The sequence below is a fragment of the Nuphar pumila genome, chromosome 11 (genome assembly GCF_984573655.1).
Source record: "Nuphar pumila chromosome 11, dmNupPumi1.hap1.1, whole genome shotgun sequence".
NCBI classification, from domain to species: domain Eukaryota; kingdom Viridiplantae; phylum Streptophyta; class Magnoliopsida; order Nymphaeales; family Nymphaeaceae; genus Nuphar; species Nuphar pumila.
Window position 1 is genome coordinate 5,753,632 of NC_143259.1, and position 8,433 is coordinate 5,762,064.

Consider the following 8,433-nt stretch of genomic DNA (forward strand, 5'->3'; position numbering starts at 1 on the left):
GGGCTACTCAGCAGGTTGGTTGAGCATATATCTGGTGTATATTCATTATGAACTGAAACACTACCAATTTTTTATGAAACAATTCAGCTCTGCTTTGCATAAGCTAGTGGCAACCCAAGTTGACTCTTGAGTACAAAAAATCAGAGCACAAATAAGGGACTCACTCAGTGTCCCTGAGGGCAAGGTGTAAGCCCACAGAGTTTTAGGTTGGGCAGAGCCAGCACGGCTAGGTCTCTGATCTTGGGGACAGTTTCTCTGTGTACCAAAGAGTTCAGGCTAGGCACTAACCAACAGTCCCTCTGCAGTTGAGCAATTGAGCACCATTTTCAGCTTTCTGCGTTTGATTGTGTGTATATGTGTGTGGATGGGTGCACCTGCACACATACACGTGTGTGTATCTGGATCGAATGAATTCAACATGAGAATACAATCATCATGAAATTTTAATGCATTGTGGACCATTGATTTTTGAAGCCCTTAAAACATCTGCTTGTGCAACATAATTGAGCCAGATCCAACAGTTTTTTGAATAGACAAACCATGTAAATCCTCTATTGAGATTGATCACCCAAAAAAAAAAATGTGTTATGTTTCACCATACAAATGAACATGGATGTGGTTCATCTTTAGCTTGTTCAAAGTCCTTAATTACCTTATATAATTTAGCACAAAGCTTTTTATGGTACTGTGGTTGTGACTTTCTTCTTGCATTCATAACGGATTTAAGCCTTCTTTTAAGAGGTAGTTAATGTTTTCTTCTAGATTTCTCTCTCTGCGGTTGTGATAAGAATTAGTTCTGCTTTGGGGTTTTCTCTTCTTGTCTTTTTGGTTGGATTGATGGTCCACCGAGTTGGGTCCAACTTCTAGACGTTAACTGAATGGTGAAAACTGGTACCAACCAATTTTGCCAGTATCTGTATCGGCCCTCTCGTTTGTCCAACCAACGATTCAGGTGAATCGGCCGATACCGATAATCGTTCTGAATCGGCCAAAAAAAATTAAAAGAATATTATGTCTGAATCAGAACATGATTATTATATTATATATAATGTTATGTATAAAAGGTATTCAACCAGCACCAGTGGTCTAGTGGTAGAATAGTACCCTGCCACGTTACAGACCCGGGTTCGATTCCCGGCTGGTGCACATGTTTTTTTTTATCATTTTTGTTTTGTTTTTAAACTTTATTTAAGAAAAGGGCATTTCAGTCTACTATTTTTGTCAGAGTGGAATAGGACAGTAGTGGTGAAGAGCTGCATTTGAAAGATCGGTTCGTTTAAGCATTGGTCATCCACTGGCTTGGACTAGTCAACTCATACCGGGCATTCAGTGAGTCAAGGGTAACTTGGCTTTTGCCCAAAGAGTCGGCCAAGCCCGCCTTGGCTGGGTTTTGACCAAGTCATGTGGTGACTCAGCCCAATGCTGACTGAAGTGAGTCATGGTTCATAAGAGTTTCGTGCATTTTTTTTTTTATGAACAAAACGTTTTTCTTGTAGCGTAAATAGGAATGCAAATGGGTCGGATCCAGGATGGAGGTTTTGCAATTTTTAGTTGTTCCCGATCCGATTATGATCCGAATGCCCATGTCTTTAGTTGCTCCATATCCGGGCCGTTTGCATTCCTACGTGTAGTGCACAATTATTTTCCAATATATTTACTGATGCCTGAATCTTTATTTTTAACATTTCTCTCCTTTTTGGAGATTCTAGGGCCTATTTCACTGGGTTGTTTCAGTCAAAAGCCAGGTCTTGAAATGTCTTTTGAGAAAGTCCGGCCTTGTTTTTGGAATATCCAGAGAAACACTCATATGTCAATTCACTAGTCATCCCATCTGGTAGTGCACGTGTCTCCTCCCCATTCGTACGCTGATGGCAGGATCCATCTGCGCGCAGGGACGGCCAAGATGCATTCGGCTGCTTGTGCAGACTGCCGACTCCTTAGCTTAAATAATCTCTTAAATCCTAACCTATCTTTACTCAAGACTTACGCCAAAATCCAATTCTTTGTTAACGCTACCAATTAGGGATGGCAGTGGACTTGGGGACAACGGGGCCCCACCTCGCCCCCATTTGGACCCGGGATGAAGGGCATGAAATGGGGATGGAGGCGGGGATGAAGGTTAAAAACTATCCTCGTGCCGGGATGGACTTACACTTTTCCCCACCCTACCTCAATCCCCGCCCCACCCCGTCCCCAATCCTTCAATGGATGACTATAGACTAAGGGAAAACGGGGCCTCATCTCGCCCCCGTTTTGGACCAGGGATGGAGGACTTGAAATAGGGATGCAGGCGGGGTGGAGGTTAAAATCCATCACCGTGCGCCGGGGATGGAAGCAGGGATGGAGGTTCGGATTTTGAAACGGGGAGGGGGTGGAGATCTTGTCCCCCGCCCCGGTCCACTGCCATCCCTACTACCAATCCACATTGAGCCTCAAAAATGAATAAAACTCTCTCTCCTAAACCACCTTCCTAGTAGGAAGGAATCATATAAAACTGTGGGTGGCATCAACCATAACCACTAACCCCTGCCCTTCTCTGTTCAAGAGACCTAGAAGGCGGATCAGGTTAGTGGCTGTGATTGGTAGGTAGTCACCCACCGTTTTATATGATCCGCTCTTAATAAAAATCACAAGTCCTCTTTGCCCACTAGGAAGTAAGAAACACACACACGTCTTGAATTACTAGGAAGTCTCATGGTTGGTTTTTATTAATCAGTTTTTCTCTCTTATTCCAAAGTTCAATCTTAGATTTCTTTAATTTTACACTCTAGTTTTCAAAATTTCTTGATCGTGCCTCATCTCTTTGTTCAACAAATGGCCCATTCCTATACAATAATCACAATGTAGCGAGTATAATTTAGTGGTAAAAGTGTGATTTGTTCTATTACCAGCTGAAATACTTAATGAGTTCTTTAGGTTTGATACATTCATATTCTCATCAAAAACTTTATTTCTTACAAGGGTTTAATCCTTTCCTCTCCCTTAAGTGTAGGGGGGCTGTTGGCTCAGTGGGTTGGGGCCTTGGCTGCTAGACAGGCAGTCAAGGTTCGATTTGTATGGTTTCTTCGGGTTATAAATTAAAAAAAAAAAATTTACTGAATGAGTGGAACAGATTTAATCTGACAATTGCCAACACGGTCCAAGTAATAAATTTTCTTTTTTATAAAAAAAAAAAAAAGGTTCCTGCTACTTTACTTGTCAGAGACTCCAAAGAGCTAGATCTAGACGTAAGTGAGGATCAGATTCGTATCATCCTGATGCTATCCTTTTTGGATAAAGATTGATCTTCCTCTCCCCTCCAAATGGTCAGGTCAGATAAGAATGTTGGGAGTAAGAGAGAAGCCAGGCAAGAAATAATAAATAAGAAGATGAGGATTGAGAAGCCTACGTCATGGCTTAATTTATGTGTACAACTAATCATTTCCCTTAAATAATGTCAAGTAAAGGATAATCAATAAAACACATAGCATAATGGTTATGCTCAGCCATAATCACCAATCACTTGCATAAGGACAACTCATATGTACCATCATGTTCCGAAGTAGGAACAAATAGTTGGGTAACTTTTTGTTTTCCACTCGATTAGAAAGATGAGAAAATTTGATGGTAGACAACGCATTCATGTTATTTACATGATGTTTTTTACTCCTTTCTTGCTGCCTTTGGTCTAATCATGTACAGTGGGCCAAGTCTAGCTAAATTTAAGATCAAAATGAGATTTAGTAATCAAGTATGAACACTAATTGATTCATTTATATTGTAGTTATGTAAATCTAAAGCTTAGGTTTTTTTCTTTCCTTCTTTTTTTGAGATAGAAAAAGCAAATCCAAAGTATCATGAAACTGATACTGTCAACAGGACCAATTAAAGTTTACGGGCTTGTTAAACAGCCTTTTGGTGTCCATACTGTCTCTCCTAGAAAACCGTCATTCCATACCTTTGTCCTTCCTGTGGGACGTCACATGGAGGTCAAGAACAATGAAATCTAAAGATTCTAAACCATGGATGCGTGCAAAACCGGGCAGTATTGTGTTCCCTCTAGATAAAATCTCAAACCAGTTCTCCATAAGGCCAACTCTCTCTCTCTCAAAATTCTCAAGGCTCCAAGAGAGAGAACAGAATAATTCTCAAACCCCAGTTCTCCATAAGGCCAACTCTCTCTCTCTCTCTCTCTCTCTCTCTCTCTCTCTCTCTCTCTCAAAATTATCAAGGCTCCAAGAGAGAGCAGATTAAATCTCAAACCCCAGTTCTCCATAAAGCCAACTCACTCTCTCTCTCTCTCAAAATTATCAAGGCTCCAAGAGAAAGCAGATTAAATCTCAAACCCCAGTTCTCCATAAAGCCAACTCTCTCTCTCTCTCTCAAAATTCTTAAGGCTCCAAGAGAGAGAACAGTAAATCTCAAACCCCAGTTCTCTATCAGGCCAAACAAGGCTCCAAGAGAGAAATCTCTCTCTCTCTCTCTCTCTCTCTCACACACACACACACAATTCTGAAACCCCAACATTACAGGGACTCTTGCCACCCTTCCCCTGCACAAAATTCTCAATACCAAAAAAACCTCTCCCCCTACAAAAATTGGCAGCACCAAACACCTCCCAATTTCTCAATGACAGGCAGGCTGCTGCTCACTGTACCAGCGATAGCCATCACCCATGTCCAACAGAAGCAACAGCACCCACAAGCGCCCTCCCCACTACCTCCCCGCAACGGAACCAACAACGCCACCTCCCCCAATCCCCTCGACCAGCCCACCCCAGGCTTCAATTCCTCCATGTTCGTCACCATCTTAGTCCTCCTGACCGCCCTCTTCTTCATGGGCTTCTTCTCCGTCTACGTCCGCCGCTTCTCCGAGGAGGATTCCGCCACCCGCCGGCGCAGACGGGCGGCCGCGGCCGGAGCTCGGCTGCCCGGCGCCGCTCCCTCCTCGTCCCAGGGGCTCGATCCGGGCCTCGTCGGCTTGCTGCCCACCTTCCCTTACAAGAGGGCCTCGCCGAAGGACGAAACCCTCTGCGCGGTCTGCCTCAGCGAGTTCGAGCAAGGGGAGACGGCGAAGCTATTGCCCGTCTGCGGCCACTTGTTCCACGCCGACTGCATCGACGAGTGGCTCTCCTCCCACACCTCCTGCCCTCTCTGCCGCGCAGCTCTAGTCCCTCCTTCCCCGCCTCCAAAGGAGCAGCAGGAGGAAGCGGAAGAGAGGACCAGGGAGGGGGCAATCGCTCCGCCGGCTGGTGGGTTGCCGGAAAATGAGGTGACCGGAAGTTTTCCGGTGGCCGGAGACTTGGAGTCTGGGCTTCGGAGGTGCGGGAGCGGGTGTAGCTTGTCGTGTAGACTTGAGGTGGAGGAGGAGGGACAGCCAAGAAGGAGCTGTAGTTTTTGAGAGCAGCAGAGACAGTAAGTGGTCGTCCCCCATGTTTCTGTGGATAAATGCAGAGGATTTATTTTTCTTTTTTCTTTTTGTAAGGAACAGAGGATTTGTTCTTCTTTTTTCCCTTTTCTTTTTATGAAGGAACAGAGGATTTGTTTTCTTGTAAATACAATTCATAGCGTTTTGTTTAGATTAGTTTTATCATTCATTTGCAGTGTTGTATAAGGTTCCTTTTTCGTTTTAGTTGCATTTAATTTTTTTTAGACTTCCACAGATTATCATGATATTTTCCAATGCCAACACAAGACCGTAAATGCCTCCATCTTTTCACAAATTTTGGTCCCAATATTAACACGCATTTTCATATTATTATACGTATAATATATATTTTTTATGTTCAGATCTTTTTTGCATATGAGTGAAAATACTTAAAAAAGTATTAATGAGGTTTTCCCGAGAAAGAGATTTGTGCGAATTCATTGACAGTGTCCCTGCTCAATATGTGACGTGGTTCGGTTCAGTGTAGGCTTACCTGCAGAAAATTTCTCTCCCAATCTCTCTTCAACTGATTACGAGAGGTTTCTTTAATATATATATATATATATATATATATATATATATATATATATAGTAGTGCGAGGTGAATGACCACCACTTATCAAAATGAACGTTTGCACTTTCGGTGACCTTTTAGTGGCGACTTTTGTTACAGTTAAAAGGTGTTATTTGGCTGAAGCTTGTGCGCGTGATGAATGATCTTTGGTTCTTCTAAAGTAATTACATTTTAAACCAGTTAGGTTTAACATTAGATGAATTCAGCCATGTTAAAATGATTAAAGATATGATATTTAAAGCAAATGTAAGATTATTTTTTGAGGTCAAAAAGGTAACTTTGTTAGCTTTTATTATTTTGAGAAGTGAACTTTTGATATTTTCTAAGTTCAAAAAGACTTATAATACCCAAAAAAAAATAACTTAAGTCATTTTTATAAGCTTGAATCCATCCAATGTTAAACCTAATTGATTTAATGATAAATTAACCCTATATATATATTATATATGTATATAAAGATTACAGTTGTTTTGGAGATCCATTGTCACATTGTTACAACTTATGCTAACCTCATTTTGGATTATATGTTTTGGATTCTTGATGTTCTTTGTTCTTGAGTAGGATTTTTTATTTCTTCTTAATCTTTATGGATCTTGGAAGTTTCCAATCCATCTTGAAAGTTAACCCTATATATATATAAGCATATAAATGTTAGATTTTAAGCAAATTTGCTGATAGATGTCTCACCCGTAGTGACAAAAGTTAAAAACTGCAAAATATGGGCTGCCAAAAACTCGGGAGATTTTGAAATTTTTCATAATTCGTGTTTTTTTTTTGGCATGCAAAATATCGGCAATAAAAAATAAATTAAAAATAAAAAAAAATGTTTTTTATAAGAAAATATAAATAAAACACATTTAAAAATAAAAATCTCTAAGGTTTTCACGATAAATATCTGCTAAAAATATAAATATCGTGCGTTTTGAAAATGTCATGAGAAATTACCGTTTTATCTCGCGATATTTGTGACAGAGGTCCCACCACAAATGACATGAAAACAGCTTGCCAGTTACGTCTGAAAGAGTTGAAAAAGCAAAGTCCCAAAGAAATGGACCGTGTGTGTGCATGTGCGTGTTTATCATTGATTAAGTCCAACGTTTACTTTTTGTTCTCAATTCCACCACAAAAATTCCAGTCATGGTTGACATTGATCGAATTTAATTTCCACTTTGTAGGTGTACGCAAAGCTTGATCTAGAACTATATCACAATTGTGTAAATATTGTAATTTTATCACAACTGTGTGTGCATATTGCAACAAGGTATCCACCCCCACCCCGTCTCAAAATCCTACTCTCCATCCCCACTTAACCTCCATCCCTGCCTCCATGTTCTCCATCTCAGGTACCTGTTTTTCCTCTATCCACTTTCATCTCTAAAGAAGGATCGTGGACGGGGCGGAGATCAAGGATGGAGGCGGGGCGGGGGAAAGCGTAAGTTCATCCCTACACGGGTTTTGATTTTAACCTCATCTCCGCCTCTATTCTCATTTCACATCCTCTATCCTTGGTCTAAATGGAGCAAGGAAGGGCAAAACCCCATTTCTCCTTGGTCAATTGTCATTTCTATTTTTACACTACAAGAAAAACGTTAATTAGCGATGAAAATTTATGATGAATTATTTTTATCGTAAATTTGCGATGAATTAGTTAGAGAAAACTAGTTGTCCTTAAAATAAAAAATTAACGACGAAAAAACTTTGTCGCACGATCTGTTGCTAATTAGTGACGGATTTGCGATGGCTAAATTCTATCACAAAATCCATCGTTAATTAGCGATGAATTTACGACAAAAAAATATGTTGCAGAATCCATCGCTAATTTTTTTTTAAACCGACCCATCTAGGACGCGAAATTCTCCCTCCCCCTCTATCTCTCCCTCTGATTACCCATACCGTCGTTCCCCCACTAGATTCAAACGCTGAGAATAGTCTTCAACCCCTCAAATTACTTGTTTATTAAGGCCTTTTATACTTGGAAAGGAAATGCATGACCTTTTATATTTAGAAAAGAAATACATGTCAGAAAAATAGTAAGAACTGTATCATGGATTCCTGGGAAAATTCTCATTTCTTATAATAATATGTATATGGTAACAAAGCTTTCTAATGTACCACTACAGGTAAAGGGCTTTCACTGGCACAGCGTTTGCGCCAGTAAAAGCCTTTACTGGCACAAACTCTGCACCCGTGGAAGTTCTGCCGGTGAAGCTTTCACTGGCGTAATTGCATTAGACAGTGAAAGTTTTTTCCCTGTTGACTTTGTTTTGCCAGTTTGGACTTTCACAATGCCTAACCTGATCCAATTAGTAAACAGTCGAGTGCGCGGTAAAGTAATTTCTTATGGGGCATTTGTTTCACTCTCACTCAAGGAAAACCTATGAGCCACTTTTTGGAACTAAAGTGTCTCTAGAGATGGAGGTATGAACCCATCGTTTGGCAATAGAAAACAGGGA

At 40.8% G+C, this 8,433-nt stretch overlaps 1 non-coding gene across 1 annotated transcript; it reads left to right on the top strand.

Annotated features, from left to right (window-relative positions):
* Window positions 1-1,075: 1,075 nt before the first annotated feature.
* On the top strand, window positions 1,076-1,146 carry TRNAG-GCC (transfer RNA glycine (anticodon GCC)). Its single transcript has one exon. It is a non-coding gene; the product is annotated as a tRNA-Gly (tRNA).
* Window positions 1,147-8,433: the final 7,287 nt, after the last annotated feature.